Source organism: Mirounga angustirostris, unplaced genomic scaffold (genome assembly GCF_029215605.1).
Source record: "Mirounga angustirostris isolate CCGP_5_RB_7025 unplaced genomic scaffold, mMirAng1.0.hap1 SCAF_4, whole genome shotgun sequence".
In the NCBI taxonomy this organism is placed as follows: domain Eukaryota; kingdom Metazoa; phylum Chordata; class Mammalia; order Carnivora; family Phocidae; genus Mirounga; species Mirounga angustirostris.
The window spans coordinates 69,118,671-69,132,531 of NW_026991712.1; positions in this window are offsets into that span (position 1 = coordinate 69,118,671).

Below are 13,861 nucleotides of genomic sequence, written 5' to 3' on the forward strand. Positions count from 1 at the left end.
CAAGAGTGTTCAAGTTTTATGGCATTTCAATGTTCTATAGACAAGTGAGAAGACCTATTAAAAGACATTTTCAAATCGGGACTTTAAAATCTCCCCTACCTCGCTACAATTTAAAATAGAATTTTAACATTTTTATATAGGATTTTAAGAGAGAATTGTGCATAATACTGGTGCATCTATGAACTATTGCTTTTCTTTATGAGCTGGCAGGAGGAAGGAGTGAACTGTATTATCTCGTCAGTACTTTATAGGTATAACTGCTGTAGTTTCCATTGTGTAACCCAGGTGTACTTGTTGCAGTCTTTTCCTTTTGCTTTTATTTAAATTCAATTTTAGTATATGTGCTGCCGAACCGAGCACGCTTTTATTTAAATTCAAAGCCAATATATAGTATATCTTTAGTTTCAGATGTAAAGTTCAATAATTCATCAGTTCCATGTAACACCCAGAGCTCATCACATCATGTGCAGTGTTTCCAATGCGCCAGAGAGGTGGTGGGCCTCCGTTAAAAACAAGAATATTTGCCATAAAGTGACAAGATTTCCAAACTATTTAATTCTTACTTGAATTATTTCAGCATTAAGTCATATACATTTTTTGCATTAAAGTGATCTTAGAAGCAACAAAGTGCATATACATTCTATGGACTTTAAAATTATGTACAAGCAGAAGAAATGAGTGAGTCCTGTGTGAAGGTGGTAGATAATGTTCCTACATTTGAAAGTCTAAAATCAGCCTCTATGGCTTTCAGAACAAGGCGAATGGCAGAGTTTGGTCACAGGTGTTGCTGCCAAAACATTCTACTTTTCGTTTTAGATGCCATAGTAGCTGGGTTCTCCTAGCCCTAGAGAGATCTATATAAAGCCAACTATGCGCATTAGTGATTTGCCTGAGAACCATTGGGACCATGGCCGTCAGAGAAAAACTGTGGCTGAGTTCTCTGTTCCAAGAGCAAATAAATGACACAGCAGCCTCTGCCTTCCCTTCCCTTTATTATGTTCAGCCTAAAACCCTTAATGACAAGAGATAATTTACAGAAACAAGACTAAGGGAATTTAGGAAATTGAGCAGAAGGACGCTGATACTGGGATTCATTCCCAAAGAACCAAAGCAAATATTCGTCTGTGGACAGGTGAGAAACAGGATCACGAGAATTCCTCACGCACCTTATTAAATTCAGTTCTCTGAGTCCCAGTGCCCAAATATTCTGCTTTTAGCTAGTCTGAGATGGGGCTCAGGAATGTGTATGCCTGAAGAGCACCCCAAGGGATGCTGATGCAAGTTTGGAAGCCAGGTAGTTGAATGGGGTAGTCAATGATCTAAGTAAAGTAATAGAAAAAGCAATGGCTTCTATCCATTGTAGTATCATCTATGAAGATTTACCAACTTTGTAAAATATATGGGAAAGTGAGAGAAAGAACAAAAATCCCAGGCCAAAAGGGAAATTCTGATGGAACTATGGAGAAACAAACGTATTAAAGAATAAACATCAGAAAAGGAGGCACTGTGTTATTCTCAAAAGAAAGCATCAAGGTGGGGGAAGGATGTCCATAGCAATCATTAAAAATAACACATATATAGCACTTAGTCTGACTGATGTAGTCCCCTAAGCACTCTACATGTATTTGCTTGTCTAATCCTCATAATCCTGTAACTTACGTATGGTTAATATCCCCAGTTACAGGTAAGGAAATTATGGAAAACACAGTTACTTGAGTTCCCCAACATTGTACACAGCTGTGGTGAAGCCAGGATTTTGACCTAGGCATTCTGGCATCATAGTTCTAACTCTTAACCAAAACACATGCTCCCTTTAATTTATTGTCATAGGTATCTTCATGTATATGTTACTTGAATAAAGAGACAGAATATAGTATTTACAGAATACCTAACGTGTTCCTGGCCCTGTGCGTGAAATGTTACCACAGAGGAATAAATATTACCTTATAAATGACCCTGACACTTTGTGGAACCCAGCAGCAGATGACTATAATTCCCTGAAAGGTATAGTAAAAGTTGGATTTGAGCTAGCAATTTGTTAACAGGCTTTATGCTGAGTAGGATATATGTGAACTTGAGAAGTACAATGGAAAACAAATAAATGAAAATGGAAGAGAAGACAGTGCTATGAACTGAATGTCTATGTCCCTCCAAAATTCCTGTGTTGGAGACCTAACCCTGAATGTATGGCTTTAGGAGGTGAAACTTTTGGGAGGTAACTAGGCCACGAGAATAGAGGCCCCGTGATGGGATAAGCATCCTTATAAGAAACACCAGAGCCTTTCTCTTTCTGGCTGTGAGATGTGAGAACACAGTGGGAAAACAGTCATCTGCAAACCAGGAAGAGAGTCCTCACTATGAACAGAAACTGCTAGCACCTTGATCTTGGACTTCCCAGTTTCCAGTCCTATGACATACAAATGCTTGTTTAAGGCACCCAGCCTCTGGTAATTTGTGATAGTGGCCTGAGCAGACTAATACAGAGAGAGAACAGAGATGACACCTACTGGGTGTGCATTAAGTATCACCTAGCCAAATGGAGTGATGCTTTCTAGAGCATACTCTAACGTTTCTGCACCAGACAACAGAGCGTGTTTTGAGTAGCACTGGTGAAAACAAACATCTCAGAATTTTAGAATTATCTCACCAAAAGAGAGATGGAGCAGCTCCCAAGAGTTACTGGTTATAGAGAGAGAACAGGGATTTGATGGTGTTAATTCCCCGATATTTCCAGTCTACTGTGTATATTGAGAAAGCCCAGCCCTCAGGGGCTCCTGAAAAAGTTCTCAGACATGGAAAGACAGAGCACAACTGAATGACAGGAGAATAGGCTTTAAGGAATATGGGCATCTGTTACACAGCTTGTTGCTGAGTGTGGGAACTCTCTGTGCCCACATGCAAGATAAGAGAGTTAATGACTCTGGAAAGAGCATTCAGTCAATGACAGATGGATAGTTGGAGGATAAATACTCAGCTTCGCAGAGCATCAACGTGAGACATGCTCTACACCACCTCCCTTGGGTGGGTGTCTTGCACATCCCCCTCCTAATCTGTCATGACAAAGCCACATGGTTTAAATGGTTGGTGAGCAAGAACTATCCAAGGGCATGACATAATCATTCTGCTTGCTGCTTTAGTTGTACACATGATTTTAAAGGTTTAAGTTCGCTGGACAAGCACTATAAAGGATTTTTCTTTTTCACAATTTTACTTTTCAACCATAAACCCTAGATATACCAACTACCTGGTCAGGAAACAAAAAAGCCATTATACCAAAATGTATTACATTTGTGCTTTTTATATTCAGCATATTTTCTTTAATAGTTTAACTTAAAATATACTAATATACTAATTCCACTTTCTCTTTATAATTACGTATCTTGTTGGCTCTAGAGTCAAAAGAAATAAAAAAGTTCTAGATGCAGAGTAGTTAGTTTAGCAATTAGACATCATCCAACTATTTGTTTTCCTTCCTTCCTTTCTCTTTCTTCCTTTCCTTTCCTTTCCCTTCCCTTCCCTTCCCTTCCTTTCCTTTTCCTTCCTTCCTTCCTTCCCTCCTTCGTTCGTTCGTTCGTTCGTTCCTTCCTTCCTTCCTTCCTTCCTTCCTTCCTTCCTTCTTATATGCACAAAGTATATCCCTAGTGCTTATGGAATATTAAAAAGCCCCATTAGCCTAGCTATACAAACCCCAAAGCATCTTGGTGACATACATAAGTTAACATGAGTTTGAATTAGGCATTTGGTCTCCTTTGCAACACATTTAGCCATGTTAGAATAGTGAGAATAGTATCAAAGTGCTAACACAAAGAGTCACCTAACTTTTTTCCTCTCATTCTTTCCAGTGTCTTTTCAAGTAATAGTAACCTTCATGGCCTGGGTTCCCTAGAAGACAAAATCTGAGGCAAAACTTCATGTGCAAACATGTTTTGAGTGTCGCTCCGCCAGGGAAGCAAGAATAAAGGGGAAATGCAGACAGGCCAGAAGGAGGAAAGGTGAACAAGAGAGTGCATTACTAAACAACATGGCCTGGCGACAGGTTGAGCTCGGTCTTACCCAGCGTCCTCAGAGAGGCTATATAGGAAACTACTGCGTTTTCAAACTCTACGTGAGAGGAAGACAGTAAGAGGAGAGTGACCACTGTTTCCATCTCTCATTGGTTGAGCTCTCCTGGGGGCGGTAACCTCTCTCACCTCCTGTCCAATCAGATCCTTCATAGTCTCCAGCCTCTGCAGCCCCAGGGACCCAAATGCAGCAAGTGGAAGCCCTGCCGAGCGCACTGTCCTGTTGCTTGAGAGCTTGGGTGTCAACAGGGCTCGAGGCAGCAGTCAAGGAACTCGCCCTGGTCTGCAGCGCTGATGGCTGCTGGGGCGACAACGAGGCCATGCCCGTGACAGCAGCTCTAGCCACTGCCAGGGCCTCTCGGGCCAGAAAGCAAGGCTAGTGACTGAGTCCGTGGTGGGCTGGAGCCCAGTGCTTTGTGTAGACCTATCTCTTGTGTTATCTTCAATGACACACAACCACTGTCAAGTTCATCTGTTAGGCCAGTGTATTGGCCCCACTGCGCACGGTCCACTGTAAATGTTCAAATCTTTACATGGTTTGAGACTATGAAGAAATACATTAATTTATAATTTAATAACGAAATGAGTAGCCGACTCCTGGAAATTAATTTGAAGAAATTTTATTCATTTGTTTTCATCATTATTTATTTTAAAGGGGGGGGTCTACATAATTGATCATAAAGAATTAGTTAAGTAAATGATGGAGCATCTCCTTGAGGGATTATTACCTCATTTTGGAAAGGATAATTATTTTAAAATATTGCACAATGTGGGAAATGCTAATGGCATAATGTTAAATTAGAAAAGCAGAATGCAACACTTTCGAATTGTGATTCAAAATCGTGTTGGTCAGGAGAGGCTAGGTCATACGGTGGTTAAAATACAACAACTTAAAAATCGTAGTGGTTTAAGACAATAAAAGTTTGTTTGCTGCTCACAAGGAGTCTGCTATATGTTCAGGAGGTTCTCCTGGCTGCTGTCCCATCCCTCCTGCTGCTTTGTTGGAGTTGGGGATGAATGGCATCCCTCCCTGAACCATCATGCTATCCAGTCATTAGAGTTTCTTCCTGTCCCTATAAACATGTGACCATCCACGATCAGAAATCATCAAACATGTCAAGGTCAAACATCAGACAAACCAGAATAAGCAAAAAGCAAACAAAAAAAAGGAGGTCCTGCCCTGGAAATGACTCACAGTAGTACTGGGGTAAGGGAGTCTCCGCTCAGGGAGCATGAACGCTAACAGGAAGCTTGTTTCAGCCCGTCCTCATCGGCTCAGACACAGTGTGCCTGCTGAGATGGGTGGGAAATGTGCCTGTGTGCATAACCCATCGGTCCGATGGGCAACCACAACTTGTCTGGCTCCGTGTCATAGTTCATTTTGTGCTGTCAGTTTCGGTCCCAGTGCTGATATGACTCGTGAGTGTCCAAGAGGGTTATGTCTAATATCATTAGATGACAATGGTCCAGATTACTGCAGCATAAACACTATGTGGAGTTGAGCACTTGATTGAAAATCTCTTGCTCCAGGCCAGAAAGGTAATAATTTCTGTTTATTTTACACAGACAGCACTTCTTCAAGAGCTTATGTGGATGTCTGTTTCCCTAGAAAAGGTAATTCATTCCAATGATTTAGGATTGAAACTCAAAACCTACGCACCATTAGTAATTTAATATGGATATAAGAAAAAATTTCTGAGAATCGTATGGGTTATTAAACACTAAATGTGCTTCTGAAGAAAATTGCAGGATGTCTTTGTGTGAAGTTTGTTGATTCTCTGTGGAGCCAGGGGTACTGAAGAGTTGCTTCCCAGGCTTGGGATTTTTATGATAGGGTCCATAAAATCAATACACTGAGTTGAGGAAAATTACATCTTAACAGTCTGTGAAGAAACTAAATCTAAAAACTTCTAGATTACCATTTATTGTGCAGTAAGCAAGTGTTACTGCCCTAGCAAACTGATTTACCCAGTTCCTTTGATTGCAAAGATTAGAGAGACGCCAACACACTTGGAAAAAAGTTTAAGTGCACAGAGCATTTAGTGTATCACTGAAAATGGCAAAGATGGGAAAAGTCTTCCACTAAAAGAAAATGTATCAAACTCCAAGTGTAATTCTAATCATGTGCTTGTTTAGTAGCCAGACTATAGTTAAAAATCATTCAAAGAGGTAGTGCTAAATTCATACTATAAAGAATATGAATACATAAGTAGACTGGCAAATATGCCATCTTTTTTAAACAACAAAAAATGTTCTAAGTTTTTTATATTCATAGTTAAACTATTCATGCAGTTGTTTCATTTATACATGGGTTGTGTTTTAAAAGTTTCTGTGTAACTTGGCTGCTAAGAAAATGCATTCTTCCTAAAGCAAAATTTGTACAAAGAGACTAATAGCCATAGGTTACTAGAGGCTAAGGATTGTTTGCTTCAGTATTGCTTACTGGGTTTTCATCCATTCTGCAAGTTTTGGCTCAGCCCTTCTGATGTGTGCAAAGGCAATGACAACTTTATAGTGCCGCCACCTGTCAAACAGTGACTTCAAGACTCCATTTCAGAGATGTTAAATCTAAAAAGATATGCCTTAGAGTCAGCGGAACATATTATGTAGCTGGATGGTATTCAGAGACAACCTGTGTACCAACCTGTATTACCTGACTTAATCCAAACGCAAATCCTAAAATAGATCTTATTATCCCCATTTTACAGATAAGGAACCCATGACTCATCAAAGGTTGCACAGGTAAAACATGGCAAAACTGATGGTCAAGCCTTGGCTTGTTGGACTCCAAAGACTGAGCTCTTAACAATGGGATCCATAGGCTGCCCACAGGTATTTAGGGCCTGCTTGGTAAAACAGCGCTCTGATGTAAATTACAGTGGGAGGATCCATTCGATGATAACATTCATGAGAAACTAGGAGGTGTCTGGAGTGATTCTAAGCGCTGACCTGAGGCTTAATAGAGAAAAGAGAGGTTGCCTAGGGGAAGAACCAAAGTGGGGCTTCCCGGTACAGGGAACGGAGAGTACAAAGGATGGAGACAGGAAGCTACGTGACTACATGAATTATTAGTAAATAGTAAATAGTAAATTACTAATATTAATAATTAATTATTAATAATTAATAATAGTAAATTATTAGTAAATAACACAAATAACAACAAATAACCAAGAGATCTAGAAAATTTGAGGCAACAGAACTGGCTATATGCTTCTCTTGGACTTCAGGTCAATCTCGGATCTCTTGCTTATCATTCGCATTTCTGTCTTGATCCAGAGGTTTGCTTGGGTATATATGGCCTCTTGAGCTAGAAAAAGTATCTAGGAATGTGGTAAGTGTAGGGAAAGGAGATGTATTCTTCATTAACACAAAAAATATTATTCTAATTTTGGGTATATTATAGATAGATGATAGATGATAAATAAGATAGAGGGCGCCTGGGTAGGCTCAGTTGGTTGGGCGACTGCCTTCGGCTCAGGTCATGATCCTGGAGTCCCGGGATCGAGTCCCGCATCGGGCTCCCTGCTCGGCAGGGAGTCTGCTTCTCCCTCTGACCCTCCCCCCTCTCATGTGCTCTCTGTCTCTCTATTCTCTCTCTCTCAAATAAATAAATAAAATCTTTAAAAAAAAAAGAATAAGATAGAGATAGATAGATAGATAGATAGATAGATAATAGAGAGATAACGGATAAATACAGAAACACATGCGCATACACACACTACAGAGACACACACAATCAACCACAAATACCTTGCAAATATCCTCCAATATTTTTTTAGGTTTTCCGGTCTTTTGCTTTTAGGCCTCCCATGAAATATATTTAATACAATTTCACTTATGGAAAGGTTTATGGAATAGGAGGATTACACCATGCAATATGACCTAGGCCCTGCATTTTTTGGATTTTTGGCTCACTTTCACATTTCAGTGATATTAGTGGTACCCTTAGGAGACTTAAAATATAGATACCGATTTTTTAAGTATGTTTCACGTTCATTAATGAAAAGATATGTCTGGGAATTATTTCAAAACAATCCAGGTGGCAAGGAAAGTAGGTGGTATTATAAATGAAACACGATTGGCCGTGAATTGATAATTATTGGAGTTGACTGAAAAGTGCATGGGGCCTCATTTGGTTATCCTCTCTGCTTTTGTGTTTGTTTGAAGTTTTTAGCAATAAAAAACCTTTTTAATGAAAAGAAGCATGTTTCATAAAATTGAAAAAAAAATAGTTGTCACATTTTCTGCTTAGAGATATTATGGACCCTGTTTTTGTTCAAATGCTTCATGGCTTTATGTAGTTCTAGGACATAATCTAGGACATAAATTTCTCTCTTATTAAAGAAAACACCGTTGGGGTGCCTGGGTGGCTCAGTTGGTTAAGCGACTGCCTTCACCTCAGGTCATGATCCTGGAGTCCCGGGATCGAGTCCCACATCGGGCTCCCTGCTCAGCGGGGAGTCTGCTTCTCCCTCTGACCCTCCTCCCTCTCATGCTCTCTGTCTCTCATTGTCTCTCTCGCAAATAAATAAATAAAATCTTAAAAAAAAAATAAAGAAAGAAAACACCGTTTTCCTTTGATGCCAGTGTGACCTTACCTTATCCACTTTGACCTATGAATTGTAAGAAGTAACACCCTGATCTATAGGGCTTGGTCTAACCCCCACATCTCAGTGTTTTATATAAAAATGGCAATAAATTCCACAGATTATGTCTTCTGTGGAAATAAAATGAATTTTACACATTGATAAATATGGAAATACACCTGTGAAGTGCTAAAGGTATACTCCTGAAATGTTCACCTGTAACAGCCTTTCCCGTGCCAAACCGCCAGCAGAGACTCCTTAGAAAGTGCTCTCACTGTTCTTGTCCTCTGTCCCCAAAATGATCCCTACTTGGCATTTCGGATCAAGCTGACTGACTCTGACTTATATGAGCTAGCAGGGTTTTTTGGTGCTGGTTCGCTTTCTAAACACAGTCACAAATTCCTCCCGAATTTAAAGGTTCATTTACAGTTTACCTTCCATAATACTGTTGACCATATTTGACTGGAGAAAAGAACTTTTCCTTATATTTACCCATTTTCTTTTAAATCTTTTAGAAAATTTCTATTGATAATATAACTCTGCTCATTCTGAAAACATGATGAAGCAGCATCTTGCTTTAATAAAATGCCCATTAAGGCTTTTTCTTGATTTTTTTAATTAAAAAATTTTTTTAATTCAAATTCAATTTAGTTAACATATAGTGTATTATTAATTTCAGGGGTAGAATTTAGTGGTTCCTCAGTTGCATGTAACACCCAGTGTTCATTAAATCACGTGCCCTCCTTAATGCCCATCACCCAATTACCCCATCCCCTCCCCACCTCTCCTCCAGCAACCCTCAGTTTGTTCGCTATCATTAAGAGTCTCTTCTGGTTTGCGTCCTTCTCTGTTTTTATCTTACTTTATTTTTCCTTCCCTTTCCCTATGTTCATCTGTTTTGTTTCTTAAATTCCACATATGAGTGAAATCATATGGTATTTGTCTTTCCCTGATTGACTTATTTCACTTAGCATAATACCCTCTAGTTCCATCCATGTCATTGCAAATGGCAAGATTTCATTCTTTTTGATGGCCGAGTAATATTCCATTGTATATATATACCACATCTTCTTTATCCATTCATCTGTTGATAAACATCTGGGCTCTTTCCATATTTTGCCTATCGTGGACATTGCTGCTTTAAACATGGGGGTGCATGTGCCCCTTCAAATCACTATTTTTGTATCCTTTGGGTAAATGCCTAGTTGTGCAATTGCCTGGTCATAGGGTAGTTCTTTTTTTTTTTATGTTCAGTTAGGCAACATATAGTACATCATAAGGGTAATCCTATTTTTGAGGAATCTCCATGCTGTTTTCCAGAGTGGCAGCACCACTTTGCATTCCCACCAACAGTGTAAAAGTATTTCCCTTTCTCTGCCTCCTTGCCAAACATCTGTTGTTTCCTGAGTTGTTGATTTTAGCCATTCTTACTGGTGCGAGGTGGTGTCTCATTGTGGTTTTGATTTGTATTTCCCTGTTGCTTAGTGATGTTGAAATGCTCAGTAAGTTTTATCCCATGTCAAGAAGAACATGGAATTTACCTATTAGAAGAGTTTATTTATTGGGGCACCTGGATGGCTCAGTTGGCAAGTGTCTGCCTTCAGCTCAGGTCATGATCCCAGAGTCCTGGGATCAAGCCCTGTGTCAGGTTCCCTGCTCAGTGGGGAGTCTACTTCTCCCTCTCCTTCTGCCCCTCCCCGCTTCTTGTGTTCTCTCTCTCTCTCTCTCTCTCTCTCAAATAAACAAGTAAAATCTTTTTTAAAAAAGAAGAGTTTATTTATTTTTATTTTTTATTTTTTTAGAGAGAGAGAGCACAAGGGGGCCAGCAGAGGGAGAAGGAAATAGAATCTCAAGCAGGCTCCTTGCTCAGTGTGGATCCCTACAAAGGGCTCGATTTTTTCCTTGCTCAGTGTGGATCCCTACAAAGGGCTCGATATCACAACCCTGAGATCATGACTTGAGCCAAAATCAAGAGTTGGACACTTAACCCACTGAGCCACCCACGCGCCCCCTAATAGAAGAGTTTAAAAGGTAAATATCCTTGCTGCTTTGCCACTGGCATCAAGATAATATTTTTAAAATTCTCATGGTCTGTCTCAGTTTGTGTCCGTGATTCATGTGATGGCTCACACTGATTTTGAGAGTGGCAGTCTACATGCCCTGCTCCCAGGAGGCTGCATGTTAGAGCACTTTTTACCACACGGCTGAAACAATCATAGTGTATTTGTGTGAGATGGCCAAAAAAGGACCCTGCAGGAACCCTGCCCATCTGTCAGGGGGTCCCAGCTCCGTAATCCAATGTTTCTGCTGTTCCGTCTCCCATCAAATGCTAGCAGTTTACAAGTGAGCAAGAATAACTTTTGCTCTGGACTATTGGAGATTTCTTATAATGATCAGGTCCCTTTCTTTTTCAAAATTGTGTAATATTCCCAGTGATTTAAGTTCAGTGAAAAGAATTCATGGATTCATGATTCCCATTGCATTCTTTAATGTATTATCTCACAAAAAAAAGTGAGATTTACAAGCAAAAGCCACATGAAGTCCCCAATGTCAGTTCCCTGAAACTTCGAATGTCTGCATTCTTATATTGATAAACATTCCATTGAACATCTCATCATTCTCTCCCTGATTTAATCTAACCTATCTCCCTCTAGTCCATAGACACTATCCTCTTCTCATTTTCCAAAGGTCTCTATGCCGTGAAAGCAAGATCATTTATCTTGATCTTTCTCTGCCTTCTCTGCTTTCTGGTCATCTTTAACATGGTTAACAACAACTGCTTCTGCAGAACTTCTCTAACTATAGCTTTCGGCTTCTCTACAAACCTCTCACTTAGTCTGCACGAATTTTCAGTAGAGGAATATTCCTAATTCAGCACTGATATAAGCATTGTGTCCTTGACCACTTACATGTGACCCAGAGTGCCGTCATCTAAAACAGTGTTCTGTATTATTTGGTACAGTATAGCTTTAAAGAAAAAGAACAAGTCTTGGGGTGAGACGGGACAGAATTCAAATACCACTGTTCATTTTCTCTTGCTGTGTAACCAATGACCACAACGTAAATGGCTTCAAACAACACACATTTGTTATCTCACAGCTCCAACGGATCAGAAGTCAAGATATGACTTGAGCTGGGTCCTCTGCAAGCTGTAACAGTGCAGGAAACAAATAGGTCTTGGAGGATGAGTGTGGATTTTCCTAAGATGAACCAGATAGTAACTCAAATCCCACTTGCTGTTTCAGGATGTGGTTTCATTGTTGAGCAAATTAATCCATCCCCTGGTACCTGAAGGGTATTGAACTGGCAAGTGCTTTTTTTCTTGGTATCTATAGTAATGACCACCAGAAGCAGTTTCCTTTTAGCTGGCAAGGCCACTAATATAAATGCCTTCACTATCCTGCTTCAGGGGTATATTGACTCCCCAGCCTTATATTTAGCTCACATAAATTAACCCAGTTATAATTTAGTCCACAGCGAAGTTGATTGCCTTTTCCTTCCATAAGACATCACAGTGGCCCATTACATTGATGACATTATGGTGATAGGACCTGACAAGCAGAAAGTAGCAACTACTCTAGACATATTTATAAGACATTTGTCTCTCAGAAAGAGGACAATAAATCCTACAAAATACCAAAGGCCTTCTACCTGAGTGAAACGTAGGGCACCAGAGGCGTGGAGTCAAGATACTCTTCTAAGGTGAAGGAGAAGTTGCTGTATCTGGCCCGTCCTGCATTCAAAGAAGAGGCACAATACCTAGTGGGCCTCTTTGGATTTTGGAGGGAATTTATTTCCTTGTTCAGGTATGATATTCCTTAGTTGGGTGTGATGCTCCAGCCCATTTACTGAGTGAGTGAGCTGGAATTGCTTGTTTTGAGTCAGGTCTGGAAAAAGAGAAGGTTCTGCAATGGTCCAGGTTAACATGCGTGATGCCATTGGTGATTAAGAGAGGCATGACGCCCCTAAGACTCAGACGTCTGAGTGGAGGGACTGCTCAGGAACAAGAGCAATAAAAATGTCTCACCTCAGGGCGCCTGGGTGGCTCAGTTGGTTAAGCGACTGCCTTCGGCTCAGGTCATGATCCTGGAGTCCCGGGATCAAGTCCCACATCGGGCTCCCTGCTCAGCGGGGGGTCTGCTTCCCCCTCTGCCCTCTTCCCTCTCGTGCTGTCTCTCATTCTCTCTCTCTCTCAAATAAATAAATAAAATCTTTTTAAAAAATAAATAAATAAAAAATTTTTAAAAAAAATGTCTCACCTCATTATCATATTTGGGGAAGAAAGGATAACAAGTGGGAATATGTCCTAAAAAAATGTGTTCTTGGCTGCCATATTTTTTTCATTTTAACATTATTACCTTTCTATTAGCATAAATAAGAGATCATCCCCAAAGCAAAAACCTAGAGTGGTTTTTTTTTTTTTTCTTTCTGTATCAGCAGCCTCAGAAAGGAGGGACTGTCTGCCCTATTCTTAGTCCCCACCTCAGGCTTTTCAACCCCTCCTGTGGGCTCTGAAAAGAGTCATCATTTTCCATAGAGGAGGAGGCATCCTACCTGTGTAGGTTTGGAAAGATTCCCTAGACTCAAATTAAAAAAAAAAAAAAGATAAATAATTTAAAGGGCAGTGTAAACAATAAAACCATTAAAGGTCAATTGATCCGAACTGTCTGGCAGCCAGAGCCCCCACGCCACCCTCAGTGACAGGGCAGCGAGGCTGCAGTTGGAAGGGCTGGGTCAGTGCAAGTTCACAACACTGACCAGGAAAATCCTTCCTCTTCGCTCAGACTGTCTCAGTACCAAGAACTTTATGAGGAAAAGCTTTCCCTCTGTACACATCCTGACACTTTTTTATCGAATGATTGTTCAGGTAGAGACTGTCTCACTTAGAGATGGTTGATCATAGTGGTCAATCGATATTTTTGGAAGTTGAAAAATATTTTGTGGATGAAGCCTCCTCTCTTTGGTAGGACCGCAGCCTTCTTAAGGATGCACCTGTGTGTGGTATTATGTTGGCAAAATATAAAATGGCTCATGACTGCTCTCTTGAAACTTGTACTCTAATTAAATGGACTGGAGAAAAATATATGTAATTTTTAAAGAAAAAATGTTTTAAAAATTTTTTCTTTAATCTAAAAGTTCTTTTTATATAAGGTGAGAGGTACATTTGATCGGCAGAGAAACTTTTTCCACCTAAATCTGACCCAGTTTGGCCTC